Consider the following 19,401-nt stretch of genomic DNA (forward strand, 5'->3'; position numbering starts at 1 on the left):
GAAAGTGTAGATTGCTCTGGGTAGCATAGACATTTTAAGAAAAATATCAGTGCTGATATTCTGTCTTTAATCATTTTTTCTTTAAAACATGCTCTTTTTCCATATTTCTCTAGTTGTGAAATTAGCACATATCCATCATAGAAAGTGGAAAATACAGAAAGGCACAAAGAAGAAAATAAGAATTAGTGCGATAATGATAAGCTTTAGCATTGGGAGTGTCGAATGTAGGCGCTCTTCAAAGCCCTTCATGTACGTTCACCCAGCTCATTTTCACAGCTGCTCCTGGAGGGTGCTATTATCAGAATCCTGATTTTGCACACAAGGAAATGATGTTCCAGGCGGTCATGACCTGTGTCTTAGATGTCATCTGGGCCCCATGTGACATGGAGACCCTGCTGAACTCCGCCGAGCACATTCCATGGCTGTGAGAATTGGGGAGTCCTGGGCCGAGCCCCTGGGCTTCTCCTGCTTCCTGCTCTGGACTCCGCACAGCCTGGGGAGCTGCTTGGATGTCCAGTTGGATGCTGGCTGTCAGGAGACGGCAACTTTCAGATGCCACTTCTGTGTGTTACTTTCTTCCTGCCTCTCCTTGTGCGACTTCTCCGTGGGTCAGACAGAGGCCGCCACACAGAAAGAGAAGCCGGTTTTAATTGTGGGAATAAAAAGCACAAGAAGTAATACCCACAGCAAACATTTACGGAGTGCTTACCACGTGCCAAACCCTGTTCTGGGAGCTGTGTGTGTGTGTGTGTGTGTGTGTGTGTGTGTGGACTCCTTTCCTCCTCACATAACAGCTGCGTTCTGGCTGAAGGGACTTCAGCACAGAGAGGTTAAGAAACTTGACCAAGTTACACAGCTAGAACGCAGTGTGATTCAAGCTCAGGTGGATTTATTATTTCTGTAACCTTATAATTAGGTGTCCCTGGGCTGGAGGGAGGACTAGGAAAGAGTGGGTGTGGGGCTGAGTACAAGATGGGGGGACCTGACTGAGGTCCAGGCAGAGAGGGGAAGGTCAGCAGTGAAAGACTGTCAGGGGCAGCCTGGGAGCTGACCCGAAGCCCACAGGGGAGTCCTGAAAGCTCTTCATCTAGTCACTGCAGCCTGTATCCTTTGAGACACTTGTGGATCATCAATCAGAACAACATTCCCCTGAGGCCTCAGACTTGCCAAGTTCCATCTAAACAGCCCTGTGTGGACAGCCCTGTTCTTTCAAGGTGTGAAACCTGTAGCCCCTGGAGATGGAGGTCAGGGGGTCTTGACACCCAGGGGGATGGTAGCTGTGCTCTTGAACTTGGGTCCAAAAGGCATTGAAATCCATCACCTCTTCTGATATTCAAGGGACAGAGTGAACACCTTTCAGGTCATGGAAAGTCAGAAACAGACATTCATGTGGGTGAAGGCTGGAAAGACTTCTTAGCCTGGTTCTAGAATGACAGAGACAAATTCACCTGGAGGAGGAGTGAGGACGGAGCACACACCAGGCCGAGGAGAAGGGGTGAGAGAGGGGAGTGGCTCGGCATCCAGGGATACAGACTGAGAGGACCCTCCAGAAGCCGGTTGGGGTAGATGGTAGATCATGTATTATCTGGGATGGGGGATGGGATGAGGTCAGGGAGAAGTGTGGGTATGAGAATCAGACAGGCCTGGGCTTGAATCCTAGCTCTGCTACGTATTAGTTGTCAGATTTCTGGCAAGTCACATGTCCTACCCTCACCCTAACCTCAGTTTCTTCATTTGTAAGATGGAAGCTGTAGCACCTACCTAAGGAAGCCCCAAGCAGGACTTCGTGAGATCATAAACAGACAGCGCCTGGCCCAGTGCCTGGCAAGTATGTAGGACTTGCTTAACAAATGGTATTCATTACTGTTTCTCCGCTAGGAAATCTCCTCCAACTGCTGCTTTGTTTTATAAAACAATGCTTTGTTTTATAACACACCTCATGCAATGTCCCCAAGTAAGCAGTCCCCAAGAAGACACATGCTAGTCTCCACATCTGAAACAAAGGGGGAAAATCTTAGTGGATGTTCAGCTAGAGGAAAATTATACAGTAGGCATAAAGGAAATGGGGGGATGCCATTCTTCCATCTTAATTTGCTTTTGGTTTTGCTTTTCATGGCAAGCTGTATTCATCTGAGTAGTTTTCCTGGCAAACATTGGAAACATATGTCTGGTTCCTTCTTGCACAACAGGGATGCTTCTGGCTTCCGTCCGTGGATCGACCAGGGTTCAGGAGCGCTGTTTGTCTTGTGCTGGGGGGGGATTTGCCCTGATCCAACCCGCTGCCCCCTCCTCAGCCCATTTCTGGGAAATGGAAGCTGATGGACCCATGCTGCTGCCTCTGTCCTCAGCCCTTCCCAGTGACTGCTGCCCCACCCAGACCCACTCCGGGAGCTGGCTGGCCTGCAAATGAGGCAGCCGCAGAGAAGCTCCCAGGTGAAGGTGAAATTTGCCAGGGGAAATGATTACGGGCCAGATTGCTTTAACTAAGGAGCGTTTACATCAGAGTAACAAATATTCAGATGAGTCCAGTGCTCAGTGACAGCACCAAGCTGAGTCAGACTTCAGTGGGAAATTGGAGGTCATTTGCCCGAGCCTCTACTTGTCTCCCCCAGCAGAGGCGTCCACACGAAGACCCTCTGTCTTCTAGGAAGTGTCTGTGTCTATGTTTTCTTCAAAGTAAACCCAGAAAGTTGGGCCTGCACTCGCTTCTGCAGATAGCACTGAAGGCTTTAAAAAGCAAAGCCAACGTCTGGTTTTCCTGCCCCGCTCCCTGGCCCCAGCCATCATTTTGTGGCCGTGTTCACACCTGATGAATGGCTCCCAGGGTGTGTAGCCAGTGCCAGGCACGTAGTCGGCATCCAGTAGGTGCTGAGTGCTGCATGTGGAGGCCAAAGGTCATTTCAAACGTTTCAAACGTCTCGTTTATCTTTACTGCACTTCTTCATGTTTCTATGGACCACCTTTGCTGGTCCTCCCATCGGAGGCATCTGTGTTAAAGATCATCTAACCTGATATCCGAACCTCGTTCGCCCATGTGTCACTTTCACAGTTATTTGTAATATTTAGGTACTAACAGACATTATCAAATAGATTCTTTTTCTTTTTTTTACAGTTTTGGAAAGAGTGAATTCATTTTTTTTTAATTTTAATTTTATTTTTTTTATAAAAATTTTTTATTATGTTATGTTAATCACCATATAGTATATCCTTAGTTTTTGAGGTAATGTTCCATGATTCATTATTTGTGTATAACACCCAGTGCACCATGCAATACATGCCCTCCTTAATACTCATCACCGGCCTATCCCAATCCCCTACCTCCCTCCCCTCTGAAGCCCTCAGTTTGTTTCCCAGAGTCCATAGTCTCTTGTGGTTCATTCCCCCTTCTGTTTACCCCCCTTCATTCTTCCCTTCCTTCTCCTACTGATCTTCCTGCTATGTCTTATGTTCCATAAATGAGTGAAACCATATGATAATTGTCTTTCTCTTCTTGACTTATTTCACTTAACATGGATGGGACTGGAGGAGATTATTTTTTTTTAATTTTAATTCCAGTATAGTTAACATACAATGTTATATTAGTTTCAGGTGTTGAATATAGTGATTCAACAATTCTGTACATGACTCAGTGCTCATCTTAAGTGTGCTTTTAAATCCCCTTCAGTTATTTCACCCATCCCCCCACCACCCCTCAAACAGATTCTTAAAATTAACTTTTTAAAAAGCTTAATCTCATTTTAAAGGAAAACTTCAAGGGTTTGATGAGCTAGTTACATTTTTATAAGCAGAAAAATAAATCTGTATCAATTTGAATGAAATAAAATTAAAGTGTTCATTTGCATTCCACCTGTGGAATCTGTCTCACATTTGGCAGGTACAGTTATGAGTGAACCTCTTCATGGTGCCAGTGAGGAAACTGAGGCCTGGTGGAATGAAGTTACTTGCTCAAGGCCACACTGCTGGCCAGTGGCTGAGCTTGGACTTGAACCAGATCGTCTGAGTTATTTATGCATCTTGGCAGCCATCTATCCCTCTGATTCATGTGGTCCCACGAAAATGTTTGGAGTGCAAGCACAGCTCCAGGTGTTGTGGCAGATGCAAAGAGTACAATGGAGGGCCTGTTCTGGTAGACGCAGGATTTGGTGGGGGAGACAGTGTTCCAACAAGCCATCTCAGTGCTGAGTTATGTGACAAGAGCTATGATAGAGACAGGCAAAAAGGATCATGGGAGAAAGGAGCTCAGGGTCTGGGATTGTGCATCCGGATTCTCGTGCTGCCCTTATCCAGGGTTAAGGTGATACCACTCTCCCTGCAATAAATAACACTCAGCCACCCCGTTTCCTGCCCCACAGTCCTGTTTGTGGCATAGTGTGTTGGCTAAGAGAGAGCACCACCTCTGGGATCCCTCCAACCTGAGTTCAGATTGGGTGTGCTAATCACTAGCTCTGTGACATAGTCACCTCTCAGATGCTAGTTTCCTTCTATAAGATGAGGTTTACATGACCTGCCTGTAATTTATAGATGTGAAAAGGAAATGAAGTCATGTATGTAAAGCACTGAACATTGCCTGGCCTATTATAGATACCCAGGAAATGAGAGTTCTTAATGTGTTCTAGACAGATAGTTGCTACACATGCCTGCCATATCCCTTCCTCACACCAAATCATGGGCACCTTTTTCCTCTTCCCACCAATCTGTTTCATAGTGCAGAGCCCGGGTGTGAGGGTCTTTAAAACAGCCTCTCATGTGATCTAGGGCCCTCCAGTCAGAGTTCTGGGATGTCCTTTGTCAAAGCACTCATCTCTCTTGCACATGCAGATGAGAATTCAGCCCTTAAACACAACTTGGGAAGTGACTCCCATTAACAAAAGTCAGCATAAAAACATGGTGGCCTTATGGTCTTTGGGCCAGGCAATTGGAAGTTGGGTTGAGTCTGTCTGACTTCATTTCTGGAGGCAAACGTAGCTCCAACATTACCCAAATTGGGCAGTGAGGGAATTCTCATGTTCCCAACACTTTCAACAATGTCCCATTATGCTTGGTGAGTCACAATTGGGCCCTTGTCCACGGAACAGCATGTGTCTCTCTGTAGTGAGTACAGTGCCTTGCTGTATGTTTGAACTAATTTCATAGGCTTGTCTCCACCACGGATGTTACTTGCCTCCTTTTCTGATGGTTGCTGGAAACTTGTTGTATCAGAGAAAGCCAGAAAAGGAAAGTGCTATGATTCTTTCCACTGGGCAACTGAGCATGTTGGAGGTAGTGCCCGGGAAGGAAAGTTGGGTTCAAGATGAATTAAAAGTGAAGTCTTGGGTATCTGCAAAAAGGCACTTACCTTAGTTGGCAGGTCAAAGAAAACTCTCAGGTCACCTGTAATTGTTTTGGTTAATGCTAAGGGCTTGCTTTCCCTTGACAGGCAGAGGAAGGGGCAGCCAAATATTGAAACAGCTCCCTGGACATGCCAGGGTCAAGGAGGCACCGCAGACTGTGTGCAGAGACAGCTGATTTGCTTCTTGTGTTGTTATGATGGTGAACTTGGACAATTTCGTAGACAACAGAGAACCCCGGGAATACAGCCTTGATTTCTAACATTCCAAAGGGAGGGAAGAACTGCTGGCATCTACTAAGTTCCAAGGACACCCTAGCCTGTTGCTTTTTCCCACTGCCTGGCCCACATGCATTGACTGTGCTGAGCGTCAGCCACTTAGAAGGGCTGCATGAGGCAGGTGAGCCCAGGGCCAGCCTTGCTTGTAACATTTCAGACCTCTGCGCCCTTGCCGATACTGGAATACGCACATCCCCTCGGTTCCCTGGTGAACTGGTGAACTGCTAGCAGCCAGTGGAGACTACGGTTTCCCCAGCAGGCCTCTTGACCTCCCATCCTTTGGGTAGCTGCCTCTGGTCCCCTCATGGGTTTACATTCCCTATTGTAGTCCTAAGACTGAGTTAAAGCTCCTTGGCAAGGTCTTTGCTGATTGCTGTCTCCTCAGCTAGATAGTGGGCTTTCTGAGAGCAGGGACCTTTGGCTGTCTTGCTCACTCTCGTATTCTTAGCACACAGGACACTTCCTGGCAGGCAGAAGGCACTCAGTAAAAGCTCAAGTGCCACACGAAGACATGAATGAATGAAGAGCATCCATGGGTAATACTCTGAGGCGTCGTCAGTTTCCAGGAGACCCAAAACTCCTGCAAATAGCCATTCTAATGTGTTACTATACTGTTACTAGAAGGCGCCCTTTGAAAGTTCCATCTGTGACCTGTTCTTACTCCTCAGTACCTTAGCATGAGTGAGTTTGTAGGATTACAAGGTACCTGAGGAAATAGAATGGGCTTGGTACGATTTTGGGGTGGAAGGAGGGCGGTATAAGTGTGTGAGGCAAGGAGTGAGTAAGAAAGATCTGGAATGAGGCTGTGGTGTACCAGCCAAGCAGGTCCCTGAACTGAGGAGCTCCTTCTGGGCATGACACATAGGACAGTGTCCTTGATAGGGAAGAGCACTGGGAAGGAGAAGGCAAGAAGTCAAATGTTCCTATTAGCCCGAGGCCAAACCTGGGGGGACCTTATACCTGGGGAGGTGGGGGGGAGGTGTTCCATGTGAGTTCCTGGTCCTTGTTTCTGGCTTCTTAGACAAGGTAATTCCCTAACCCACTTCCATTCATTTGTTAATTTATCTGTTGACCTAAACCATACTGACCATTTAGCTATTCTAGCTGTCAGGGTATGGTGAGAACCAAAATGGGCAAGTTTCCTGTCCTTACGGAGCTTATGGTTTAGGTAGGGAGAAAGAGATGCTAAACAAACAACGATGCCAGAAAGCCATTAAGTGTCCTGAAGAGAAATGGAGCAGGGAAGGCCAGTGGTAAGCGATGGGTGCTGTTTTAGATAGGGTGGTCAGTGTGGCTTCGTTGAGGGGGGGACACCAGGGCAGAGAATAAAGGAAGGGAGCCCGCTATGTGGCCTGGTCACTGGTGGGAGACAAAGAGACTGAATGCAAGCCCAGCTCCCTTGCTTTTGGCAAGAATGTAGGATTGGGAGAAATATGTTCCCTTTGGAAGGAATTCTTTCATCTGAGCTTAACGGGGGCCTTTGACAGGTGCTTATGCTGGGCGTCCTTGGCTTTGAGTCGGCTACAACACTTCCCACCAAGCCTCAGGTCACTCCTTTGTGAAGGGGGGACGGCTCAGATCTCCTTCACAGGGCTCTCTTGAAGGTTCAGTGAGCTGACTTGGGGACTGTGAGGGACCGTGCCCAGGAGTATGATCTAAATGTTTCCCACTTGTCAGCCTTTCGGGTGTGGAAGCTTCACAGCAGTTGGTGACCTGCTGATTCTGGAGAACTGTTGGACACCCTCCCTCATGCCCTCAAGCCCGACCCCCTGACCTCTGCCCCAGGACTCCCATTAGGGTTAGGTTCTGACAATTGAGAGGTTAAACTTAACAGCCGTATGACCTGGGGCATGTTACCGTCCCCTTGCTGTTTCCGTATCCGTAAAACAGGATCAGAGCAGTACTGTGACACGGGGTGTGAGGAGAACAGAACGGATCGTGCCAAGGGTTCTGAAGCCATGCCTACCACGTCGCCCTAAGTAGGTGTCCGCCATTCTGCCCACTACTTCTGTGCCTCCCCAGTGCCACTGGGACTTCCTGTGGAGAAGAGGCCTGTTCCATTCATCTCTTGGTTCCCAGTGGCTTTGTCAGGCTCGGAAGAAGGGAGGCCCTCAATAAATGTCGGATGGATGTGTGGCTGGATGGATAGGTGGAAAAGTGGGGGGTGAGCTTCTTGTATTTCTCCTAAACTTTATGATCGAGGCCCTGAAGGTGATGAAAGAAAACGTGGAGGGGGCTGACGGTAGAGTCTGGAGAAGGGGCAGAGCACGATGCAAGCTTTTCTGCAGACCTATCTGAGGATGGAGGGGAGAGGGCACCTGGCCCCCTCAGCTGGTCCCGCCAACAGCTGACTGGGTGTGGGCTCTGTGCTCAGCAGGGCACAACACTCCTCACAGACGCCCTTAGGGGAAAGTAGTAGTACCACTTCCCTCTTACAGGTGAGGAAGCTGCTTGGAGAAGTGAACTTTCTTAAGGCCACACCCAGGACTGCTGATTCCGGAACCTTTGCCCTCAACCCTTATGCTCCACTGTTGGGTCTGTTCCTCCGCCACATTATGAACAGTTCTGCTACATGGCGCTGAGCTAAGAACTTATACTTTGGAAATTTCTCTTTCATTTGAGGTGAATGGGACTTTTGGCAGGCGAATATGCCAGCTCTGAGCGCTAGGCATTCTCAAGTTGGGGTTGCTTACCCCACCCTCTTCTTGGGGAAATTCTATGATCTCTCTAGAGCAGTTTGGCTGAGTTCATTCAACTCACAGGTACTGATAAAGCTGGTGTCTGGTAATGTACACCCTGAATTCAGAAATGTGATCGTAGAGATGTGAAATTGAGAAAAAGGGGGGGTGGGATCTTAGAATGGAGGAAACACAGTGTTTATTGAGTGCTTATAATACGCCAGCACCTTGTATATTTTCTCAATAGTCTTTACTAATAAGGGCTCCTCCTAAGATTTGAATCTGAGTCTCTTAGGCTTCCAAACCCTGCCCCTTAGACTGGAAATGTGCAGTTGGTTGTGGTGAAGGCGGGGTTCCCTGAGGTTCAAAACTCTCTGTGCACACAGTGTCCTGTTAGAAGTCTAAATTGCATAAGTTCAAATTGCTATGTTTTCCAGTCATTTGACAGCTCTTTCATTTACTCAATCTCAGAGAATGCTGGGTTTTCTCTATCCACCTCTACCTTTCAGGGGAAATTTCACTGCTTGAAAGATAGCCCAAAGAATCGAAAGCAAGGACTCCAAGAGATATTTGTGAACCCATGTTCATAGCAGCATTTTTCATAACAGCCAAAAGGTGGAAGCAACACAAGTGTCCATCGATGGATGAATGGATAAGGAAAATGTGGTACATACATACAGTGGAAGGTTGTTCATCCTTAACAAGAAAGCACATTCTGACACATGCTACAGCATGATGGATCTGGAGGACACAATGCTGACTGGCGCAAGACAGACACACAAGGACAGATGCTGTATGACTCTACTCACATGATGTACTTAGTCAAATTCACAGAGATGGAAAGAAGGATGATGGTTGCCAGGGCCTGACGGGGAGGAAATGGGGAGCTGTTGGTTAATGGGTATAGAGCTTCATTTTTTCAAGATGAAAAGAGTTACGGAGACGGGTGGTGGTGATGGTGGCGCAAATGTGCTTAATGCCACTGAACTGTACGCTTAAATATACTTACAATGGTAAATTTTGTGTTATGTGTATTTTATCACAATAATAACAACACAAGAAATCCCAGGTGTGTGGGTGCAATCTAAGATTCTCTGGTGGGAAGGATTTGAATTTCACTTCAAGGAGCTTACCTCTTTCTGATCCTTACCAGCTATGGGTAGGAAGTGGGGGTAAGGTGGAATTCTGTTGGGTTTCTCGAAGTAAAGCGGTACTTCAGTAACTCTGAGATTCCTGGACAAGGTTCTCATGGGTGGAAAATCTCCCTCCCTCCCTCCCTCCCTTCCTCCCTCCCTCCCTTCCTGACCTGTTTATCAAATGCCTACCATGGCCATCCACTCTGCCAGACACTGGACATGGTGATATGTGATTTGTGCCCAAATATGCTCGCATTTTCTTCCATCTTTGCTATGTTTTTGTCAGTGCGTATGCTGTTTTGCTTAATATTGATTCATGCTCCATTGATTTTCTATGCTGTTTTTTTTTCCCCCAGAGCAGAATCGAACAGTTGCTTCTGCTTTAATTTCTGATGCTTTACGAAGGCAGAGCTGAAGGCTGCACCACCAGGAACTTGGTAAGTGTGGGTGACTGGCCTTGGCTGGGAAGCTGCTGAGAAGTTCAAGTGGGAAGCGCCCCAGAGAGTCAAGTGAGTGCTTTCAGTGTGCAGAGTCTGGCATCGTGGGAATTTGCCTGGCCTGCTGGATGGAGAGAGGCTGACTTGAATTCTGTGGGCTTGGAAAGACACTCAAAAGACTCTTCCTTTCCCTGAAATAGCCATGCATTTGTTTAAAGACTTGAAATGGTTCTGATGCTGGAATTTCCCTCTGTGTTTATTTTCACATCTGGGTGATGGTCTTCTGCCACTGAAGGACTTTTAATGAATCACTTCAGAGATTGCTTTTAATGTTTCCCAGATGAGAGGGGGCTGGCGCTTGTCTTTTTTCTGAGGCCTTACGGGGCAGGACTGACTTGGCTTCCCGGCTGGCCGCCTGGAGCTGCTCCTTGGGGTAGGCAGACAGACATTTTTCGTTTTTCTGGGAAACCTGTTCCTGCACAGGTCCTCATCACAGGGCTCTCCTTCCAAGTGAGGAAGGGGGAAAAGGTGGACTGGAATATAAATGAAAGAGATAGACTGGTTTTTATTAGTTCAAGATGTTCTAGGTTGCGCTCGCTTCGGTAGCCATTGGCAGACACCACCCCTCTGCGTTCCCAGGCTCTTGTCTGCAGGGGTGGGAGCTCCAGGAAACAACAGCGGCTGGGGTGGGCTTCCAGAGCACAGCTTGGGAGGCTTGGGAAGGTGTTGGCTTAGCTCAGGCATCATTTGATGGATGCCTGTTCCCAGGGCCCTCAGCAAAGGCCAGCAGTGGCCAGAGTCTCTATGACCACTTGAGGTCAATGGTTTCCACTCACCCTTAGCCTGACAGACGGGCTCCTTTGTGGTCACATCACTGCCATGTCCCTCAGTCACCTCTCACCCCGACCCATCCTCCGTGTTCCAGCCCCATTTCACACACTCTGTTGAGTACTTTCCAGTTGCCCCCACCCCAGATCCGCCCTCCACTCTGCCCAGCTCTAAGCCCCAGGAAGTGGTACTTGGGGTACATCACCGGGGCTCCCCTGCCCTGCCCTCTGGCTTCCCAGTTGGACTTGGTGGCTGGGGAGCCCCGTAGTAGGAGAATCTGAGGAGGAAGGGAGAGAGAGGTGGAGGTATTTATTTCCTTGGCTCCCATTCTGTGGGGTCATCTCAGGCTGGCTGGGTGCCTTAGAAGTCTCAGATCCTCTCAAGGTGGCCCTCTGTCTATAATTTTCTCTCTCTGTCTTCAGGTAGCTGCTACCTGCCTTCATCCTTCGGCATTCGGGGGATGGCGGTACACCCCTGGAGTCCTACACTATCTCTTGTGGTTTCCCTGTCTCTTGTCATACCTTTGTCAGTCGTCTGTTTACTAAACTCTTCCTGAATTCTCTTAATTTGAGTATTCCTGCTGGCGATTAGACTGATACATACACAGAGTCATTTTATACACTTGGATCCTCCCCATGCTGTTTCTTCTACCAAGAATTCCGTTCTTTGCCTTGGCTGCCTATTGAACTACTCCACGTCCTTCAAAATTCCACTGAAATGTCACCTCTGTGAAAACTATCTTGAATTCCTCATAAGAGTTCATTACTGCCCCCCTTGGCCTTCCATCTCTCTTTGTGGTGTGAGTCTTGTTCATAAACCCTCCATTCCCATCCTAACCCCTTGCTAACAGACATGTCCAGATGTATCTCTCATCAAAATTTTATAATGTTTAATTCCTTCAAAGTCTGATCCAGTGACTGTCTCAAGTGCTTGCTTCAGTGTGAGGCTCAGAGTAGATGCTTACTAAATGGTAGCTCTTATCAGCCTACTTCATACTAAAATGTGAATGGCTGTGTGGTTTAATGCATTATCCCTCCCAGGAGCAGCTGGCATTTAGAGTTAATATGCACTTTTAGAGTTAATATTCCCTTCAGTGAATCTCTAAATTGGCAGAGGGGTGGAAGGTCAGGGGATCTGTCTCTGAGGCTTCTCAAATTATATCAAGCCCAAAGCCTCTCTGTTTGTAGGTTTGAGAAAACAGAGAATCACTTCAGGTCCGTGTTCAGCATACAGAGGCTGCTTGGAAAGGGGACAGGTTGCTCAATAGTGGCCTGGGGGAGCAGCGTCTGTGGAAAAAGACAGATGTGACTGGACACATCTCTGCTCAGCTAATATACCCTTCTCGTGCTACTGGAATGTGATTTTCTAAATTGTGACTGGCTGACTTTCTTCTCTTGTGGTTGAGTTTGTAATAACATAGACTATGACTCTAGTTTTGCCAAAGTGGAAAAAAATGCCATCCAATGGATTTTTATGGTGGTTCTTAAACATTTTTTAAAATATTATTAAAGATGTAGCTCAATAAGTCTTTAATGTCCTGCTTGGGGGCTGACGAGCCAAGGCACAGACTTACGAGGCTGGGTGTGGGCAGCTGAGGGCCGCTACACCTGGGAGGTGCCAACACTGGTTTCGTTGCTCTGTGCAATTTTGCCTAAAAATGGAGCTCCCTACGTAAGTACAAATCCAGAGTATTTTGATCGTCCATGGCTTGGGGCAGAGATCAAAGCTAAGGTCTCACTCCTCGTTAAATTCAAGAAGCCAGGGAAGCTGCTCTGTTCCAAGATGTCCAAATACATCTTTCCTGGACTTGGGAGGATCATAGCTCATGGCTTAGGCAGTGGAGAGGCAGGCTGAGTGGAACCACCTCTTGCAAAGCTGGCCCCCTCCCTGCTCTGTGGAGAAGAGGGGCCAATGTGACATAGTTCCATAATCAAGACATTCGGGGACATGTTTTCATAAAAGCGTCCATGCAGCGGGCAAAACAGCAGGATTCTTGAGAAGAACCAGAAGTGGTGTTTGCTGAATATCTCGGAGTGGTTATGGGGCAGAAGGTCTCTCAGGGGGGTGATAACCTCAGGTGAACAGCATGGAAGGCCCAGGCACCCTGTATTTGCTACTCCCCCACTCCTCCCACCAGCTTCTTGTGTCATCAGTGTCCCGAATTCTCCCTGTACCAGGAACTTCCATGGAGCCACCATGAGGTCCCAAAACCTGGGAAGGGAGGCTTGTGACCTGGACTGCAAAGGGGGTCTGTCCCACCTGGAATGGCAGCCCGAGTTGACCTGCTGCTGACCTGAGCTCTCCAGCTCCTCTGTGGTCATGGCCGCTACCACCCAGCATGGCTGCGGTGCACACCCCTTCTGTCGCTCTCTGCTTGCACCTCAGTACTCAGGAGATGCTCAGGAAACGTTTGTCAACGGAATAACTGAACTTCACCCTGGTAGGCTCTTCGTTGTCCTAAGATGCAGTTCGTTTCACCTCCTCTTCTCAGCGTTTTCTTTTCTTGGGCTGGGCCCCGTCTCGGGAGGCCACTTCCATTGGTCAGAGGGGAGTGACACTCTTGTTTTGTGTCTCTGGCCTCTGGATGGCGTTTCTGGAATTCTAGCTTTATGACTTCTGGCTCTCGGACTCTGGACCTTCATTGCACGTTGCAGTGTGGAACAGGGCAAATCCCCTTTGTTTCAAAGAACTGCACATAAATATATTCAAGACATTTCAGAAATTTCCAGTCAAAACATTTTGGGAAGAACAGCCAGATTTTCTAAAGAAAAAAAAAAAAGGGCAGTTTAATGGGCAAAGATATTCTGAGTAATTCTACGCTTGGGTGACTGTCCAAGTCAAGAGGCTGTTTGACGAGCATTTTCAGGAATCACAGGCTCCAGGCTGGCTTGTCGTCAGAGCGGCTTCTGTGGGTCCCGTGGAAGGGCCCTGCTCCTCTCACTGAGTGGTTGTCCTTGCCCCGCCCTCCCACGACCCCCACCCCCGCTGTGGGTTTCTACATCAGGAAGGTGACAGGTGACACTGATGGGCTAAGCACCGCCTTGGTCTTTCCTTCCCCCACACCTGGAGGCAGGAGCGCCTTCCCTGGAGAGCACGGCCAGAGCGACAGAGAGCTGTGTGCCCACCCGGAGGCAGTGGGATGGAGTGAACGCCCGTAGGAAGCTGGCACTGCAGTTCCTGGGGCGTTCTCCCTCCTCACCTGAGCGCACCTGCTGCCGGCTTCTGACCGCCTGTCCCCCGGCGCAGGTGCACTGGGTAAAGATGGCAAAGCTACTGCTCCTGACTTTTACATCTGTGGAACATTCTCTGACCTGAGGCAGGTCTCTTTACACCTTTGTGCCTCAGTTTCTCTCTTCATATGGCATAATATGACAAATGTTCTGGTGCAGCCAGTGGGACATCATGTTCTGAAAAGGGCTCTGTCCTCACCCTACCCCGTTTCCTCCCATCTCCTCAGTGGTCGCTTTTCATCTCTTCTTACTTCTCAGTTCTGTTTTACTCTCAGCTGGTTGCCAATTTCTCTCCCTCTTAGATGCATGTTGATAATAACTTGAGGAGTATTTTCTTTAAAGACACCCTAAACATAAAAGAGGATTCTGGAAGGCCAGAAGCCTTCAAGATGCAGACAAACAGATCTCCAGTGATATTTCGCAGAGATTTTTTTTTTCCCCGAGGGAGTTTTTCTAAAATGCCTTACTTCCCATCATGGTGGCAGAGGAAACTTTATATAATTGAAATCATATAGTTTGCTTTTCCTGCTTCATATTTTAACATCACTATATTTTCTTGTCATTAATCATTTTATAGGCATCTACTTTTCTAACATTTTCTTATAAAAATATTTAAACAATGCAGAAGAATTGAAGGATTTTTAGAGGGAGCCTCACATACTTGTCACTCAGAGTCTACATGTATTAATATTTTAAAAAATTTGTTTTTATTTATTTTTATATTAATAATTATTTTCATTTTTTATTTTTAAAATTTATTTTATTTTAATATTTAAAGTTTTTTTTTAAAAAAGATTATATGCATTAGTATTTGACTGTGCATGGTTTTATCATGTTTCTCTCCATCCAGCCCTTCCTGTCTACATCCGTCCATCTGTAATTTTGGGGGTGTATTTCAGAGTAAGTTGCAGCCATTAGTACACACCCTTAGTATACTTCAGCATGTCTGTTATTAGAGTTCATTATTTGCTTATGGTTTTTTCTGAACGCACAATAAAATACACACATCTCAAGTATACTGTTTGTAGACATTAATTTCTTAAAATGTCATTTCTGCTTTAGTCGTGGATTCCCACACTTCTCTACCGAACAGTTAATTAATTAACGGTGGCCAAGTGACTACTCTGTATTCCGCACGTGGAAGCTGGAGGCCTGGGCTCCTTTCTTCTTCAGCAAGGAGAAGTAATTGTTGCCTCACCCGATTCCCACCCAGTGTGATCTCTCAACGTCCATGCAAGGGAGGCAGACCCCTCCCCTCTCCTCCTCCCCCTCCAACCCTTGGTCGAGGGGGCCCAGAGCCACTTCCTGGGCCCCTGTGCTGCAGCCTGGACTCATCCAGCCAAACCCAGGGATGCTGACTCTGTAGCCCCGATATAGTTAAATAATTGTAGACATCAGCTACTATGCCAGCGGTTGTGAGGTCCTTCCAGTTTCTGAAGAGCTCCCCTTCTTGTTCTTTCATTCAGACCTCACGCAGCTCATCGGGGTCCCAGTATGGCAGCACCGGGGCTCCGAGCGGGGAGGTCATGCAGCTCGGACCTGTGTGGCTTCACATGCTGAGCTGTTCCTGTGGCCCCACAGAGCTTTCACCGGCACTGAATTCCCAGGCTGTGAAGTAGGGGTGCACATCACTAAATATATGTCATCGTAACTTTCTGGGAAGTTTGATTTGGGCACAGTGTTAAACTGGCCCGGGCATGGGGGGTGGTTGCAGACATAATGACATAATGTGCTGGTCACGTGACAGGGAGATGTGTAGTCCGGTGGAGAGACCATTGGTTTTGGAAGCAGCTGACATGGGTTCTTTGGTCCAAGCTGTGTGACTTCACGCAAGTCACTGATCAGGAGCCACTATTTTTTTGAATGTTTACTATCTGCCCAGTGGGGTACATACATAATCTCATTTAACTCCCCTCCCAGTGCCCTACCATTATTTTCAACTTTGCTTTATAGATGAAGAAACTGAGGCACCGAGAGAGGAAGTGACTTGTCCAAGGTCACACGGCTGAGGAACCCAGACACTGCACAGCATCTCTAACCTGGGGATAACCAGGGGTGCCTTTGGGACCGTGAGGTCAGATCTGTGAAAAATTTTTGTTTTTTTAAGATTTATTTATTTATTTGAGGGAGAGAGAGAGCATGAGTAGGGGGAGGGGCAGAGGGAGAAGCAGACTCCCCGCTGAGCAGGGAGCCCGACACGGGGCTTGATCCCAAAAGCCTGGGATCATGACCCAAGCAGATAGTAGGTGCTTAGCTGACTGAGCCACCCGCCCCAGATGTGTGCAGTTTTCTCTCCAGAGAGAAGTAAGCTTCAGTCCCTGCCTTCATGGTTCAGGCACAGAGGCTACAACTGATGCCCCTGGGCCAAATTTGGTCCACATGGTATTAACTTGGATTGTCACCACTTAATAATTGAGAGAATGTACATAACAACATCTTTTTCCAGCTTAGCTTAAAAAATCTGAACGTGTGGACAGAACAGGTCTGTGTTTAGGCATGAAGCAGCTGGCTGGCTCTGAGGCAGCTGGCAGTTGCTTCCTAGTTCTCCACAGTCCCCACCATTCTCTCTTGTCTCCCACTTCCTGAGGCCAAGCGTCAGTGGCCATTTCTCATCCTTCTTGCATTGTGGTTTTGCTGACACAGGCCCACTTGACTCACTGTCTGCCTGGCCCCTGTGGGCATGTGGGTTTGTAGACAGAGCAAAGACCAAATAGCTCATGGGGCACATCCTTATTATTTTCCAGAAGGGAGCCACAGCTCGGGTCATTTGCTATCTATGAGAATCAAAGGTCAGGGTGTTCTCATGGCAGTAAACACATGCAGGTACTGAGGAATATTCAGAAGGTGTTTACTTCCCAGCTAGTCACACACCGGTGGTCATACAGAGCTTTGGGTGAATGCTGTGGCTGTATCTAGGGCTGTCAGTTTGGGGTCTTCCAGGCATTTTCAGCACATACGCCATTCTGGCCTGTATTTTCCAGGTGGTTGCCCATGGTATGGCAAAGGTCCCTCCCTCCCGATCGTGCACCCTATTCCCTAGGACTTTAGTCTGGGAGCAGCGACAGTAACACAGCATTTCCCCAAGTGGGGCAAGCATTTAGCTAAGACACAAGCATTTTTTAAAAATGTTAATTGTTAGGTTTTTTTTTTTCGTAAGTACTAGAAAAATAGAACTAGCACATCAAGTCTCTGATTTTTATTTTCTAAAGATTATTTATTTATTTATTTGAGAGACAGAGAGAACAAGCAAGGGGAGGGGCAGAGGGAGAGGGAGAAACAGTCTCCCTGCTGAGCAGGGAGCCCGGAGCGGGACTTGATCCCAGGACCCTGGGATCATGACCTGAGCCAAAAGCAGACGCCCAACTGACTGAGCCACCCAGGTGCCCCAAGTCTCTGATTTTAAGAATATTATTGCTTAGGAGGAAGCTACGTTTTAAAAAGAGTTATTTTATTTTATTTTATTTTTTTTAAGTAGGCTTCACACAGCGTGGGGCTCAAACTCACAACCCTAAGATCAAGACCTGAGTGAGCTGAGGTCAGGAGTTGGACGCTTAACCGACTGAAGAGTTATTTTAAAGTTGATTTACAGAGAAAAGGCCAGTCAGTGCTGCTAGAGGTGAAAAGTTACCTCAGAAGCACACGGTGTTTGACTCATCAATGACTGAAGTTTGGGAAAAACTGCATGGGGCCTTCGTCATCCTCTCCACAGTCCTGGGGACACGTCCAGAGGCAGGAGACAGGGTCCTCTCTCATCCCTTGCTGCACCTCCCTCACTTCCCCGAGTCTGGGGAACCTTGACCTGGGCCTGATGGGAAGCTTTGCTTCTTCTAATCACAGCTTCTCCTAAGTCTATCATGTTGCCTTTGCAAAGAGGCCCTTCACGGGCCTTGAAGGCAGCATGCCTTTGAAACTCAAGGCAGGAAAAGATTCCCATCGTGTGTCATGTCTTCCTCAGGGTAGAGGATACAGAACACGCTGGCTGCTGCATGAATGGGGGAATTATCCTGGGGTAATGGGAAATTGCAGGAGACAGACAAAACCAGCCAAACAAAACCCTTACCAGTTAGTAGTTTTGAGGAAACATCCCCTCATAGGTGGACGTGGCAACTCTGTGTATGAATAGCAGTTGTTGGAAAGAACGTAAGGATTGAGTCAAGTAAATGAACTTGGCTGAATTTCTTCACCTCTCTGGGGAGCGACATGTAGACACATTCAATAAATGGTTGCCTCTGTGAGGATGATGACAAGCCAGGATCTTTCTTCCAGGGCTCTTCCAGTGTTAATTCAGAGAGAAAGAGGAGTTGCATCTTGAGGTTTGTGTTGGAGTTTTGGCCCAGGAGAACATCTTGACAGAGAGCAGTCTGTTGACATATTAACGGCCATGCCTAGGGGCACCATTTTCCTATGCTTTTCTTTGGTCTGTGGGGACTGGGAACATTCTATTCTGTTGGTCATAAGGCCAGACAGTGGGAGGAGAGGGCAGCTCTAGGCACTTGGCTACTTTCTAGGTTGGGTAAAAGCCGGTGAGGACTGCCTACAGCTCTCCCACCTGGCTGCCGTGCATGAATGCAGTTAGAATTTACTAAGTCCCAGCTGAGGGTCCAGTGGAGGGAAGGGGACACGTGAGTGTATTACCTTGAGTGGAGATCACTAGAATTCTCTCCAATGCTGTAGTAACACAAAGGTCAGAAATGGCCCAAAGAAACTAGCTCGGCTTCTCCCAGAGAGAACTCCCCATTGAACATGCATTCTTCTTTTTGGTGGGTTTTTATGTAATTTGCAGTTACTGTCCTTGATTTTGCAATAACGACATTTTCTTTTTTCTGTATTTTGATGCTCCCCTCAGTGGTCCCAAAAGAACCCAGCCCCACCGACATCTTAACTTTAGCTGGTGAGACAGTTTTCAGACTCTTGGCCTTCTGGAATTGTAAGAGAACAAATTTCTGGGGTTTTTATTGTTGTTGTTGTTTGTTTGTTTTTTAAGGCACTGAGTTTGTGGTAATTTGTTGCATTGGCCCCAGGAAAGTAGTACACAAAGCTTTCCTTCACTCAGTCAATACATCTTTGATGTGATCATCTGTGAGGTCTCGGCCATCCTTTCTCTGTACAGTGCTTCTGTGGGGGAGGGTGCCAGTGGGAGACACCACATCCCATCTAGTTATAGCTGAGTTGGTGACTGGTGGAGGAATATTTACCTCCCTGCTTCTCAGAGGCTTTTGCTGGCTCTCCTTGGTCAGCAGGGCTCTGAGCCTGAGCTCAGGGGTCCCATCTGGAAGAGGGGAAGGGCCGGCGTGTCTGGGAGCTGTGAGATGGGGACACTGTCGTGTACTGGTAGCATCTTCCCAGGCACGAAGACCAGAGCCCAGCTTGGGCTGAGCACAAGCAGCTACTGCTGGTGTCTGGATGCAATTATTGCAAAACCCAGGACAATAACTGCAAATTACATTAGTTTCCTGGTACCAGAAAGGTAGCGGCTTAAAAGGTAGT

At 47.6% G+C, this 19,401-nt stretch overlaps 1 long non-coding RNA gene across 20 annotated transcripts in view; it reads left to right on the forward strand.

Moving 5' to 3' along the window:
* Positions 1-19,401, forward strand: part of LOC113264107 (uncharacterized) — a 248,283-nt gene that overhangs the window by 124,882 nt on the left and 104,000 nt on the right. For 14 of the 20 annotated variants that reach the window (XR_008959256.1, XR_008959258.1, XR_008959260.1 and 11 more), the window contains exons 5-6: positions 9,776-9,856; positions 15,868-15,988. This is a non-coding gene — a long non-coding RNA (uncharacterized LOC113264107). Of the gene's footprint in view, positions 1-9,775; positions 9,857-15,867; positions 15,989-16,895; positions 17,018-18,760; positions 18,779-19,401 lie in introns of those variants that run through there. The other 6 variants (XR_008959266.1, XR_006410887.3, XR_008959273.1 and 3 more) reach the window with 5 other exon arrangements.

The sequence above is a fragment of the Ursus arctos genome, unplaced genomic scaffold (genome assembly GCF_023065955.2).
Source record: "Ursus arctos isolate Adak ecotype North America unplaced genomic scaffold, UrsArc2.0 scaffold_15, whole genome shotgun sequence".
Lineage (NCBI taxonomy): Eukaryota > Metazoa > Chordata > Mammalia > Carnivora > Ursidae > Ursus > Ursus arctos.